The 15806-nt window shown below is 46.2% G+C and overlaps 1 protein-coding gene across 2 annotated transcripts in view; it reads right to left on the minus strand.

The window, feature by feature from the left end:
* LOC139764517 (uncharacterized) overlaps positions 1 to 15806 on the minus strand; it is a 44145-nt gene that overhangs the window by 5391 nt on the left and 22948 nt on the right. For both annotated transcript variants that reach the window (XM_071691162.1, XM_071691161.1), the window contains exon 2: positions 11988 to 12144. The gene's annotated coding sequence lies outside the window, so the exon portion shown is untranslated. The remainder of the gene's footprint in view (positions 1 to 11987; positions 12145 to 15806) is intronic.

Raw genomic sequence — 15806 nt, forward strand, 5'->3', positions numbered from 1 at the left:
CATACATACATACACACAAATCTTGAACTGGCACACAAGCTCCAGAGGGACGGTGTGGGCAAGACAAATTGTGTATATATATATATATATATATATATATATATATATATATATATATATATATATATATATAGTTTTGGTGCATTACACATGACAGCTAGAGAATAGTTGCGAGTGGACGCGTCTTTTATTCGTTTGTTCCTAACGCTAATTCGTGAACGTCGGAAACGGCTATCAAGTATATATATATATATATATATATATATATATATATATATATATATATATATATATCCATACATATTCGCCATCTCCCGCGTTAGCTAGGTAGCGTTAAGAACAACGGACTAAGCCTTATAGAGGGAATATCGTCACTTGGCCCACTTTTCTGTTCCTTCTTTTGGAAATTGAAAACCGAAGGGGAGGATTTCCTGCCCCCTGCTCCTTCCCCTTTTAGTCGCCTACTGCGACACGCAGGGAGTACGTGGGAAGTGTGCTTTCTCCCCTATCCCCAAGGATAACACACACACACACACACACACACACACACACATATATATATATATATATATATATATATATATATATATATATATATATATATATATATATATATATATATATATATGTGTGTGTGTGTGTGTGTGTGTGTGTGTGTGTGAGAAAATAAGTGTATTCGTTCGACGGCGGGACCTCAATCAGTAACACCTCACCTCACAGTGGTGACTGGGAAAGATGGTATACGAGGTGTTGGGTGTAATTGGGTCGTTAAGGCAAGTAGGGGCCTGACAGAGGGCGATAGGAGTAATGGATGGATGGTGTGTGACTGCAGCAGGGGTCGCCCACAACCACCAGCCCATATTCTGCTTCTCCCGTGTCTAATCTTAACTTCAAAATCCTTAGTGGTCCAAATATGCAAAAATAAAGAATTTGAGCCACAAGTTAGCGTGAGATGCGTTAAGGTTATGTCTCACATCTGCCTCTACACTGCTACGGGTGTAACAAAATTTTTTTTTTCTTTACCGAAACTTTGAAGAGTTCAGTACACGAGGTGACCCCCAGATCAGTATACGAAGCGACTCCAGGTCATTACACGAGGTGACCCCATGTCGGTAAACGAGGTGACCACAGGTCATTACACGAGGTGACTCCAGGTCATTACAAGCTGCCCCCGCCCGGTGCCTCCCACACACCATGTCCAACATTTACACTCAACTGCGAAAGGGAAAACGAGCATCAAGACAGCGTCTGTCTCGTTGCGTCACGTAAGAATACGACGACGCAAGGTGGCGGTCGTGCTCAAAGGGTTATAATCGTACCATTTAAGAAATCAATTTTATGGGTCAGAATTCGAGATTTTTTTTTACACCCGTCTAATGTTACTACCATAGTAAATATGAGTCACTACACCCACTCACTATCATGGTGAACATGAGTCACTATACCCACTCACTATCACTGTGAATATGGTTGAAATCTCTCTCTTACATAAGTGACATGGCAGTGTACAGTGCCTTCACAGTTAGCACCAGTGACGTGGACGCTCTGACAGTGACCAGTTTATTGAGGAAACCAACCAGTTTCAATTTGTTAAAGAGCCACCTTTTCACCCTAGCTTTCAATACTGCACTAACCTAACCCCTCTCCAAACCCCACAAATCGAGAGATCAACCTCCCCCTCCCCCCAAGAAAAAAAATATTAGAATGTTGTAACAAACTAATCTTCACACCTGTTCTTCACAACCAACCTTAACGAATTACCTTACCCGCAACCCAGTCTACCATGTTCTCCCTCGCTAACCCGTTAGAAAAGACTGGGTTTCCAACCCATGATTTCGCAAGAAGATGAGCGACTTGCTCCCCATTCAGAATGGTAGAAGGTAACTCCCTCCAAACTCTTGCCACCCCTCATAAGCCCTTGCCGCCCCTCATAAGCCTCTGTCACCCCTCAATAAGCCCTTGCCGCCCCTCATAAGTCCCTGTCACCCCTCAATAAGCCCTTGCCACCCTTCATAAGCCCTTGCCACCCCTCATAAGCCTTTGCCACCCCTTATAAGCCCCTGCCACCCCTCATAAGCCCTTGCCACCCTTCATAAGCCCTTGCCACCCCTCGTAAGCCCTTGCCACCCTTCATAAGTCCTTGCCACCCCTCATAAGGCGCGTCGGTCCGGGCGTGTCTACCACTGGGGTAAGGAAGCGCCAGACCTCAACAAACACCGAAATCAGAGACACAGATCTTGACACGTCCTCACCAGGGACGGGAACCTCTGCATCCCTGTTGACGACGGGGAATCAATCATGTCGCCCTCTGGCGGGCGGGGTATGTTTACATTTCACACGCAGGCAGGTCTGAGGCACCCAAACAATATGGCCTTATGGTAGGAGCCTTGACGGCCCCACGGGAAAGGTTCCTGTGTGTGTGTGTGTGTGTGTGTGTGTGTGTGTGTGTGTGTGCGTGTGTGTGTGTGTGTGTTCATGACCATACGTCGCACTGTGGTCTTTATACTATTATTCAAAGCAAGCCGCCAAGACCTCTGTGCACGAGACTGATGCAGGAGGAGCCTGTGTAGACCACACCTCACCGCTCCTGCAGCAAGAAACACGGCAGAGACCGACGCCCACCCCACACCCTCCCAACATCCCCGTGCTCCACGATATGCTCACCCCCAGCCATGCTACCATGCTCACCCATGCTACCATGCTCACCCATGCTACCATGCTCACCCATGCTGCCATGCTCACCCACGCTGCCATGCTCATCCAAGCTGCTACTGAAATGCTTTCTGTATGTAAGTCACCCTGGGGAAGCCTACACAACACACCCCATAAAAAAAAAAATTGACGGGACTCGTGGGAGAAAACGGTAAGGATGCATTCATGGCGCCACATTCTCAGGGTGGGATAGGCAGGTGTACCATGGGAACATGGTGAACATAAGAGGTCCTGGGAATTCCTTAAGGGCTTTGACAACATTATAGGTGGAGTCCGTCCTGGGTGACGCTACAAGGTACTGTCTGTCCTGGGTGACGCTACAAGGTCCTGGGTGTCTTGGGTGACACTAGGAGATGGTATGTACCTCCTGGGTGACGGTGCAAGGTGGTACATGCGTGGGTCGTGTCGCTAGGTCAGTGGGTGAGAGGCTCCTGAGAAGAGATGGTGAGATAGCGAGCCTTGCGTTGTGACGCCCGACCACCATTCACTAGCGCCGGTCCCACTCGCCTCGCCACTACCCAGATAGGCATCTTCCCAGCCGCTAGGGTAGGCTAGGACACTGGGAGAGGACATGAGGCACACAAGACGGGACATGGGAGGAAGCCTGCATTCACAGTGGTATGGCGCGGATGACGCCAACACTCAAGGTGGAGGAAGGAGAGGGTCGGTGATATATCCTCTGGCGATAAGGCTGTCAAGTCGGGAGGCAAATCGCACGTCATGCTGCCCCACTGGAGGGCTTTCGCCACACACACAATCCAAGGTTTCCTTGTAGCCATAATTACCCCCTTGTGTTTGTACGGATCTTCATGATGAACATACTGAACATCCCTTTTAAAAACGTAAACATGGTTGCTCTATCGTACGTAGATGACACTGGAAAGTGGATATATATATATATATATATATATATATATATATATATATATATATATATATATATATATATATATATAAGGCATATGTCACCGCTTCCCACCGCCACTACTGGTCCGTAAATCTTCGTCCATAACGGATCAATAGCAAGGACCCATCTCCTCAGGACGGGTCGTCCAGCGTCGGAAGGAACCCTCAAGATAGCGTGGCCAATATCCCTCCACTGGCCGCCATCAGCTAACCCCAGCCCGCTGGGGATCAGTAACGCCGGCCTTTGTCTAAGCTGTCACAACCCCCAGGACCGTGGCAGCTGTTACTACTTCCTGACGTAGATGCAGGGGCTCCTTCATCCTCCCTGAGCCCTGCAGGCATTCGAATGAGGGCCTGGTCTTTTGACCTAACCCTTAATGGTCATGTCGACGTCCAGTCCACTATAGCCAAGGGTCGTATCGACGCGATCAGGGGGTCGTTCCGTCGTACTCAAAGCGGTATATGACCTAGGTAGCGTTAGATCCTCCCGCCACATTATGCTCCCCAACCAGGATGGTGCTCTACCTCATGCCCATGGCACTATACTCATGTCACTGATAGATAACATTGGACTTCATACATCTTAAGGTTAAAGTGACAAATTCGCCGGCAACAACGCTCTGCCGCCCTCGAGAACAGAATTTCTCAAACCAAACTGTTTTCCAAACCCTGCAGGAAATCTTAGCGAAGACAGCGTCAGTCAAGAACCAATGATAACCAGCCAAAACAAGAAAGCTTCGTCTGCGTACTTGACCGTTTTCTATACATTCAACAGTCACAGAAATGGCCACAAGGGCAAAATATAATCATTTATTCAATGAACTTCCATCTCAACGGAATGTTACATTCAATAGCTCACGAAATAGAAATTCGTGTTTCAGTAACAGAACGCCGGTCTTTGGTTTACGAAGTGTAGCGACCTCTTACAGTACAAATCCATCACATCACATCTGATAACGAACTCACAAAACCCAGAAATATGTGAGTTACCGTAAATACGACCTGCCATAAATAACCCAGCCCTCGCTCTCGAGGGAAACTGGGCCTTAATCCTCCTGGGTGTGAAGGTCGCCGGACAAAAGCGAGTATGCCATACGCATAGTGACAATTTACACGTGGGTAAACACCATCAGGTATTCCCGTACTATTTCCGCCTTTATTTCTCCTATCATCATGACTCAAATACTCCGATTCGTATATGGCAAAGGCATCAGCCGTAACCTACTGAGCACTGAAGTACGAACGTAAGACTACGACGGTACGATCTTTGAGCCCGAAAGTACGACTCAGATACGATGGTCTGACCCTATGATCTCACCCACACGTACCAAGTATTTTTGAACGACCTACCGTCGTACTCAGGGGTCGTAAATTCGTGCTTCAGATACGAGTTCACTTGGCACTTCTGCCTGATACCAGTGTACTGGTGACGCTAGCCATAACTTGCTGTTATTACTGGCAGCTGAGATGAAAAGCGAATAAAGCGATGGAGGTGGAATAGGTCGTGAATAGAGGTATACGGGATGGTTGAAGTAATCATACAAAAGGGGTACATTGGCCCCTGGAACCATTCAGTACGTAATCCCACTTTTATGTACATATCACAAAGGATGCAAGAACGTTTAGCCAACAATTCTTGTTGGCTTTGTTGAAGCTTAAACTTATTTCTAAAACGCCATTTTACGACCCATGAGAACCATGGTTGGTCTCTGTATATGACAACCTGGCTTCCAAAGGCTTAGCTCAACATATCCAAGGAAATACTGCTTCGATCAATAAATAGTCTTCACGCAAAATTGCTGTCACTAAACATGCTCATCTGGAAGCCATGCCGTACAACACTAATAGCAGATACGACTGTTTCGATTCGTCGGCCAATCCGATTTCGGCACTCGTCCGGCGCTGCCAGATGTATGAATAAACTACGCTACCAGACATGTTTCAAGTCATGGCGCCCTCGGGTATCTTTGGGTTACATCCGTCCTAGCTAACCACAAGGCCATCAGACCCATCCGTTTTCAAATATTTCGCTGAGAGCATTAACGACTCGTATACGCTGCCTCCTTTAAATCCGTTTCTACTTTTTAAAGAAGAATACAGAAAATGCTTTACAATAAAAGATTACCTGAAATTCTTTTACCACATTTGCAACACTGAGGAAATATCAGTTTTATGCCGTCAAAGCTGAACGATCACCCACAGCACCAGGATCCTCTCTGCTTGCTGGAGGTCGGAGAATGTATGGAAAAACAACAAACGCGAATTCATCGGTTCTTAGAGTCCAGCTGCGACTGAAGGTTCACTACGTATCATATCTCGACCGTCGGTGAACGAAGATGCACATTGCATTATATTCTGCGCTCGTGATTGGAGCGGGGAATCACACTACCATCAGATGAGGCTTGGTGTGTGTGTGTGTTGGGGACCGTTCGTCCACCAGCCACCTGATGACAGGTATGGAAGGCGTTCATAGCTCGTCATACAGCACCATAATGTCCCCAGGGCCCAGCCAGCCAGCCACCACCACCAGCGCCTCGGCCCCACACTGAATGTGAGGCTCGGGTCGGGTGGGGGGGGGGGGGGGGGGGACCCGGACACAGAGAGTGCAGGTAGGAGAGGGAGAGAAGCAGGTATAGTGACGAGAATGTATGAGGCTCAGACGGGACAAGAGACCTGATGGATGTAAACCAGGTCCCGTGTTGTTGTTGTGTGCCCTGGGAGGAGGGAAATTGGTTATATGGAGTCTGGGGCACGATGCACACAGCGTGTGTGTGTGTGGGGTGGGGTGAGTCAGGTGAGGAGTTGACACCCGTGTGAGGGAGAAGGGCAGGTGAGTAAGGTAGGGGGGAGGGAAGTTGAGTAAGGAAGCGAAAGGGAGTTATGAATGATGGAGGACGTGTTAAACATCCCCCAACACCACAGTCCGTCTGACACAAACCACATTACCACACTCAAGTGTGCCTCACTACGACACTAGTTCTTACGGCACGATTCTCTAATTTGCTTCACTACGCATTATTAAACTAATAAAACAGTAATATATAATCATTTATTTATATATGTGTGTGATTACCATTTATTTTACAGGGAGAGTCATACACTTGTGTTGACCCCGTCTAATACCTTATGTATTTGTACCATGTCTTTACTTCTACGTTTGTGTACACACACACACACACACACACACACACACACACACACACACACACACACGTACCCATTTATCAACCAGCCTCGACGGGAGGATGAACAGCGTGGTTGACTGTAGGCCAACCGACTCGCCCCTGGCGGATCCATGCGGAAATCTTTTGAGCAACGTTAAGCACTACAAAATGTGTGTGTGTGTGTGTGTGTGTGTGTGTGTGTGTGTGGAGGGTAAGTGGTGATATTCATGAAGTGGGTGGAGCAGCAAGGTGGAGCGTGTAGTGGCTGGCGGGTGGACACGTGGTAGGAGTGACGGTGGCAGCGCCCCCCAAGGAGAGCAACAGTATCCTAGGCGCCCCCTCCCCTTCTCCCCGGCACCAGGATTACTCCACAATGGCCACCACACAGAAAGGAGACGCACAATGTTCGTCCCAGAAAGAGCGCCATACTGCCTCATTAGGGATTACCCGAGGCATTATTCCCGGCCACAGGGCCCACCCTCTCCACCACCCGTGGCTGTGTAGCCAACATTATATGCACCATTTAACTTGTTTACGACCAACAAACTCAAGTATGTGACAACACAGGTGTGACGGGCAACTCAGCAAGTGCCTGCCAACAACTTGCCAGCGGTGGTCGGGCGCAGGGAACACGCAACACAATGTGGGGGGGCAAACCACACGGCACACGGCCAGCCACCTTCAAGGAAAACATCGAAATCAATCATGGTGTCGGAGGGGAAGCTCACCGGAACACCATCAACAACACCCACATGACAACACACACACACACACACGATTGTGATTCTGTGCTAACCCCCCCTCCCACACACACACACACCCACCTCGTATGTCCACCACAGGCACTTGGTATGAGAAGAAATTCCTTTAACTCAATCTTCCGACAAGAACTATTATGCCTATAATCATATGTCAGGTGATGGAACGACCAAGGAAGGGGATATAAGTACTTAAGTTGTCCTGTGGTGTCAGCAAAACAAATATGATTTCAACCATCATTGTCCAACCAATATGTCCAATTGCCTCTCCAGAAGAGAACACATTGACTCAATAACTTCAACCTGTATTAACTTATTTATCTTAATCATTTATGTTGTTATAAGGATAATCCTCCATAGTGTAAACCTATTTAGCTGTTAAGATCAATACGCCATATTGTTGAAAGTGAAACTTATAATTGTTATATTAAGTGGCTTCGATCAGCCAGACGCTGTAGCCTAGCCGGTGTGGAAGATCTGATGCCCCAGCACGTTCTCCGGGAGTCGAGGGCCCTGACAGTGTTCAGGAAACTTGATCTGTCGTCCTGGGCCCCACGAGCTGTGGCACGAACAAAAGAAACAGGAGCAGCAACAGCTTGGTGGATCATGCGTCACCTGAGACATTATAACCAACACGAGAGTAATCTTTACCCTCCCCAACTGATCTTGCCTCAAACTTGGCAATAATGGCGTGTGAAGCAGACGACATTACTCCTTTAAGTATTCCATAAATATGAATGGATGATAATTGTTGGCTCACTGTATTCTAAACTATTGAAAATAACAGATTACTTTTACTTTTTCCAACTGGAAAAAAAAAATCATGTATTCTTGGGTTCATGCGAGAATCCATTATTAAACACACACACACACACACACACACTACGAAGGGCGGTAAATGGCGGGAGAGCACAGCGGGTCGGCGGGCCACACAAAAGCTTAGCAACGGTACTCCACAACAATGGCCTCCCATGACCCTCTCTCCTTCGGGAGGAAGTCACTTGTGTCACACCGCTCACTCTCCCCTCCCATATATATATATATATATATATATATATATATATATATATATATATATATATATATATATATATATATATATATATAAAATAAGAATATCAAGGTATAAAACTTATAATAATGAAGCCATTAACTTGAGGAAATACAAAAAGGGACAGACCACAAAATAAGCTAACGCTTACCATTACCTATTAACGAGAAGCGTGACCGTACGGGGACATGGGTCTCCGTGGTGTTGTGGTCAGCATTACTGACCATGAGTCAACACAGGTCCCACATGGGTTAGATTTTAAGGCGCGGAAGTTGGCCCACACCCAACCAAAGTGTTCGTGCTCATACTGCCTATGGGGCTGGACGATGAATGAACATTTGGCTAAGGCTGAGGTATATGTGTGTGTGTGTGTGTGTGTGTGTGTGTGTGTGTGTGTGTGTGTGTGTGTGTGTGCGTGTGTGTGTACACACAGAGGAGTAGGAACTTCGTATACACATACAAGGTTAAGGGAAGAGGCAACACGGGTGTAAAAGTCTCTACACAAAAAACAGTAACCTCACATCTGCCCAAAAGGATCCGAACCATTACGCAAATTGTTAAGTCGTACATAAGGGCCAAAACTAGAATATGCTTCTCAAGTTTGGTCAACCTAAAGAATTACGAAGATTTGATGGAGAAGGTCCAGAGGAGGGCAACAAAGATCGTCCCAGAGTGAGAAGAGCTGAGTTACAGGGAAAGGCTAAACTTACAGGCTTTAAATATGCCCACCTTGGAAGAAAGAGTCAGGGATGACCTGGTCACAATCCTTCTGTTTTTACAAGAGACCAATACACTGGGAAATGGTCTATGAGCGATGCAGGGACACAGTAACCAGAAACGTGAAATTAAACAAGAAACTTGAAACAAGTGAGACAAATTTTATAGTATGAGTGGTGGTTAACTGCAAGAAAATGACTGGGGACATGGCTGATGCACACAACATACAGAAATCTAAGAAGCTGTATAACAGAAGAGAATCTTCGAGAGATGGGGACCTCGCGAACATTAAGTTCCCTCCCCGTTCAGTAAAGTACAAGTAAATTTGACAGGATTTATTGTTTTCGCAACGTGTCAAAACACACTTACTCAGGCCAAGTGTACCAAGAAATTATAAATCCATCAGTGTCTACTAACGGAAGGGTATGAAGATAACGACCAGCAATGTTTATCAAGATATCTATACATGATCGTAAACGTCTCTCAAAGTTACGCATGCGTAATCCTTCCAAGTTTTCTATGCAAGGCAATACCAATTTTCTATCCACGTTTTCTATGGAAGACGATAGCAATAAAGTCCTGAATATTTATCTAATAATTTCGTGCTTCCTCGTTGGTCGTAAACGGCTGTTTGGTATGACGGCCTAACTCGTGGTTTGGCTTCTAAGGGTCAGGTCAGAGGCCAGGCCATCATACCCACGGAGTCGTACCTTCGTCGTCAAGGGTCATACCGTCTTAATCAAGGTCTGAACACATACATCACACGTACTGTACCTGCGTGATCAAACTTACCCACTTCGGTGTCCACGTTATTGACACACCCAGCCGACCTACTTTCGCCACTCGTCCAGATCACAATGTAGCACACGGGCGTATTGATCTACACGGGACTCCACACGGGCGTATTGATCTACACGGGACTCCACACGGGCGTATTGATCTACACGGGACTCCACGAGGGCGTATTGATCTACACGGGACTCGTGTTTTTTTCTTGGCAATGTTATTCCTGCCACGGTAACCCGCCGGTCAGAGATGGGATCTGAGGGTAACAAGTGAGGCCACATCCGCCTGCCTTTGTAACCGCTCTCAATGCGATTTTCCGTCATTGTTACCATAATCCCGAATGTTCCCACCACAGCAAGGGTCGCCAATAGGCCTAGGCAGGGGTGGAGGGGAGGAAGGAGAGACAGAGAGGCCTAATTTCCCCTCTGGTCTACTGTACACTCAAGGGCCAAGTCTCCATTTACGTCGTTATCAGGCTATGGTGCATTGACCGACGGGAGCTCTTCTGTACAATACACATCTTCCACAGTGACACCTACCTGGTGTGTCGAGCCTTACATCTGACCTACTGAGTCAGGCGGGGTAAAGGAACGAACCGTGTCTCGTTTCGTCACGGGTCAGCTTCAGTGAATACATCCTGCCTGAACCATTTGGCCTAGTGGGGTCAAACTCCCCCCTACTAAGCCCATGAGAGCAGGACGGTACGACCCTTGAGCATGTAGGTACGACCCTTAAAGACGGCGATACGACCCACCAGCAGGACGGAGCAACCCTTAGCTATGTATGATGGCCTGGCTGTTGAGCAGACCCCTTCATAGCCAGATCAGAGTCTACATTCTCACACGCAGGGTTCCTACCATCACCCTCGTGTTAATCCTTTACCCGCCTCCCTGGGTACGCGCGTTCCTAGCACGCGCCACACATGCTAATGAAGGAGACCTGTCCACGCCCCGCATCCCCAGAACCCCTAAACAAGAGTGGCCACACGTCGACGACCAACCTCGTCACCACACACCCTAGCCCGTCATGTTAACCTCAGTGAACCTTAGATGGATGAATCAAGACCTGAGCAACAACTTTGGCGTCCTTGGCTGAACCAGAACTCAAGAGTTAACCCAATCCAAGTCATCCACAACCACACGAGTAGTCCGACGCATTTGCTGGCGCTTGGCCGAGCCAGCGCCAGCAGCGTCGGTCGCTGGCGGCAACAACCGTTGGCGGGTCTGGTAGAATCATTATCGGCGATATACGACTCCCCTTCAGTACACGGGAAAGAAGCATACTGGCTATTTCTTCCAAAATCTTACAGAACACACGTCTGATAAACCTTCTTAAACGACGGAACGACCGTTGGGAATGATGGCCCCAGGATTCGAACCCATGCGGGCCTGTGGTAAGCACTTACCACATGACCCTCGTGGGTCATAACGCTAATAATCACGTGTTATCAAACTCCGCCTCCAGATGGTCACACCGTAAGCGAAAAGTCACCTTTGATGTAGCTTTATCAGCGCCAGTGGTTGGAAAAGAGTAATTCTGAGGAATTTCTCGCTTTACATAAAGGGGTGTATGATACCCTACTCCTGCGTGGTGTGCAATGGCGAAGTTACTTACGGAAGGTCTATAAAAAAAAAAAGATTCCTAAGGTTGTACAAGTGACACCGTTAGGAGCACTTAAAACTACGAATACACACAAAATATACACATGAACAAGAACACAATCCTTCATTAAAGCATAAGCATAAAAAATATCCAAACAATAAACATAAATCATCCCATCCACAGTAAACAGCATCGTTTATCCTCCTCCTACTCGTCTACCTTCGCCAGGTGGTCAGTCCATTCATTTAAAGACCCCGGGTCGTGGTGCGGCCGGCAACCCTCCCTCCTCACCTCTCAGCCGAAGGCGATGATTTCCTCGAAGACGTTTCTCTGGAAGTAACGTCTTGAAGCTCCACGTTTCCCTTGCTGCCAGGATAGCGTCCGGAAGCTCAACGTGTCCCTCGCTGCCGAGTGGAAAGGGGGCGATGCTCCGGCAAACCCAACACCTCTGTACAAACACAAACACACTCTGTCAACAAAATACTATGATAAAAATACACTATAAAACTTTTACATATTTACAGAATAAATTGGGGAAAAAACAGTAAACTTTCCAAAAAATTTCCAGTCATCTCAACCTCAGAGTTCTCGTCCATGCAAGTCAATACAACTTTTCTGGCGTGCACCAATCACACACACACACACACACACACACACACATATATATATATATATATATATATATATATATATATATATATATATCGTGTACTTCCAGATCTACCCATAAAACTAATAGGATATTACAAAAACCTCTCTCCATCTTACATTACACTTGACAATGTATGACACGATTTCATTATTCATATTTCTAGATCTTGCGCTACGCGCTAACTCTGAAATTTGGCAAAGGTTCATCATAGGTACTCAAAGGGAAGGTAGTTACTGTGATTACACATCAATCACCCTCGGCCTCCGGTCACAAACTGAATCGTAATAGAAACTCACCCTTACGGACGCCCTCACCTTACCGTTATGGAGGCTCTTCACAGAAAATGGAAAAGCCTGATAAATATGATAAAGAAAATGAGTTCTTTCACTCCTTGTAGCCTGAGGTTAAGTGGTCTGCTGAGCTTAACCCCAACACACAATCCCCTTGACCCCTAGACCAAGAAGGCACGACCCTTAACTACGACGTTACGACTATGTATGTACGACCCTTGAGGTAATAGGTCGAGCCATCATACTCAAGGGTAGTACAGTAGCGCTCCAGGGCGAATCTGGGTTGTAAAGTTACATAGGTTTGTGTGTGTGTGTGTGTGTGTGTGTGTGTAGGCACGGTGGGGGGGTGGGTACTGACGAGTGTGTTGGGTGCGGGAGAGATGTGGGTTAGCCTGGAAAGAGAGCTGTGTGGGGAAGGTAGGTGATGAGTGAGGCCAGGGTGGGAACACGTCACCCGAAACTCGTACTGGTTTTCTGTTACAAGTGTTGTGTGGTTTGTGTGTGGTAGTGGGGCGTGAGGAATGAAGGAGTTAGTGGCAAGTGATACTTCCACCCACGGTGGGAAACACGTCCATAACACCATGCCAGGCAGCCATATCCACCACGCTCAAAATTCAGCTCCAATTCGGGTACCTGTTCGTGGCCGCTTTTCTCATTACTATTTGTGCGTTACAGGAAGTTTTACACTCGCATTGCCTCGTTTCTTAACCTTAGTATATGTATAATGTCTATATTTCATACACGCTCTAAGCTAAGCCAGGTAACTATTTATCCACCAGTCCCAAGGGATGAACACCTGGGTTGGGTGTGGGTCGACTGCCGCGCCCAGGAGTCGAAAGTCATACGATTCCGATCCCGGCCGGCTGGGCCCGACGGGCTTGTTCATAATCACTAACGCGAACCACCACCACGAGGGCCTAGGGTCTCTCCAGACCCCTAGCAGGTGTCGAGATCAACTCTGGATACCCCCAACAAGTGTCAAAGCTCACCCCAGATCTCTACCATGTCTGAAGACCCACCCTAAACCTCCACCATGTCTCAAGACCCACCACAGACTTCCTATCTCCACTTCTCGTCGTCACTACCTGCTCTACTGTGCCGTACCGTAGAAGTGGCTTCCATCGTATACCATATTTATGGAACATTAAACCTGAGTCGTATGTCAGGCTTGGAGGTTTTTGATCTCATGGGATTAGGTGAAGTATGCCAACATAACAATACTAGCCTGACCCTAGAAAATTAAATTCTACCGATATTTCATCGTTAATAATGATAATAATAATCATTATTATCATTATCAGTTATTATTATCATTGTCCTTCATTCATTCATATAAAAATACGAAACCATTTACGCATAATGATCATTAGTATGATTCCGTACAAGCCTATCATTTCATAGGATGTCATCAATATATATATATATTTCTTTTTCTTTTTCTTTCAAACTATTCGCCATTTCCCGCATTAGCGAGGTAGCGTTAAGAACAGAGGACTGGGCCTTGAGGGAATACCCTCACCTGGCCCAATTCTCTGTTCCTTCTTTTGGAAAACTAAAAAAAAAAAAAAAAAAAAAAAAAAAAAAAAAAAAAAAAACGAGAGGGGAGGATTTCCAGCCCCCCGCTCCCTCCCCTTTTAGTCGCCTTCTACGACACGCAGGGAATACGTGGGAAGTATTCTTTCTCCCCTATCCCCAGGGATAATATATATATATATATATATATATATATTACAACTTATATTTCAAATATGTCGCAGGTTGCGGGAGTCAGCCAATGACAAACACACACGCCTGCCACGCGCAAGATAACATCTCTGGAATGTCACACGAGCACCCGTAAGCTAACGGCGTGACTCCCTACTATAATAATAAGCCCAAGAAGTAATTAAGATTAGGTTTATTTCCTAGTTCGAGGACGAACATGCCGTCGCTCAAACACGTAACTGAGGAGGCTCCGCCGGACACTCCTTTCCAGATTCTGAATTTTAGAAAATTAATTTTGCTCTTATAGATAAGAACAGGTTAGCATATATGCTTACAGGATGGCCGATTTCCGATTTGTTTGGATCCTTTAAATCCCTGAGCACGAAAGGAAGACCCTTTAGCGCGATGGTGTGACCTTCAGGCATGATCAACTTACCCCTGATAGACACCTGCATCCGGTTTTTAAATGCCAGCGCTCCATCACACCCAAGAGCCGTACAATTGTCCTCATGGAGTTATTTCACATGAAAAGGCTTCATACAACATTAAGCCATCATTTCTTGACATTCCCTTCAGTAGTACATGAAGCATCATTCTATCCAACTTCATTATCGTACTTTTTTTAGTTGTAGGTGGTGCACACAAGATAATATTACGATATATTTCGAAACCTCTTAAAACCTACTGGACTATCGTAAACCAAGCCATCAAACACACTTACCTTCGCTGTACTATTATTAGTGGTATTATTGCCTTGGTTGTTATCAACTCGACTACTTTACCATTATTACTTTCATAATATCAGTAAAGACCCCTTCCATCCCTCCTGAATCCCGTACCATCCCCCCGTCTCAACCACTGCTGAGGAGCAGCTGTGTGTAGGCATAAGACGTGGGTGGTTAGTGTGGTCCACACCCAGTCTAAAATAACAAACAAAACCCACACGCCCCATATCACCATCAATCCCCCTCCCCCTTTTTTCTCTCCCCTCTACCCTTAGAGTAAGTCAGTGGAAATAGTCAAAACTTTTTCTATTTCATACAACTACTCTTTAAGTCTTCAAACGCATTTTCTGGTAAATAAATACGATGATGCAGACTATCATTTTGCTCTACATAATCTTAATCCTAAAGGATGTGACATACAATTTATACCACAACTTGGAAAATTGAGCTCAGACTCGCTCTGACTGAACGAGTAAGCTGAAAATTTCTATAGGGCAAGCAACAGTGAAATATCTATATTGAATTAAAAAAAGAGAGAACACAGCTACGTTAATTCTGCCTACAGTAGGATGAGTGCACTAATGTCATTTGGATCCGACTCCATCATCACATATTCCCCCCAAAAAATCCAACTTAGTAATTGTTAGTATTTCTTCATATTTTCCCAAGTACACATTAGGTCCCCAGGTGCACTGGTACAGTCTAATGCACTAGTAATGTCTTCATGAAAAAGTTTGCC

This window comes from Panulirus ornatus, chromosome 50 (assembly GCF_036320965.1).
Source record: "Panulirus ornatus isolate Po-2019 chromosome 50, ASM3632096v1, whole genome shotgun sequence".
NCBI classification, from domain to species: Eukaryota; Metazoa; Arthropoda; class Malacostraca; order Decapoda; family Palinuridae; genus Panulirus; species Panulirus ornatus.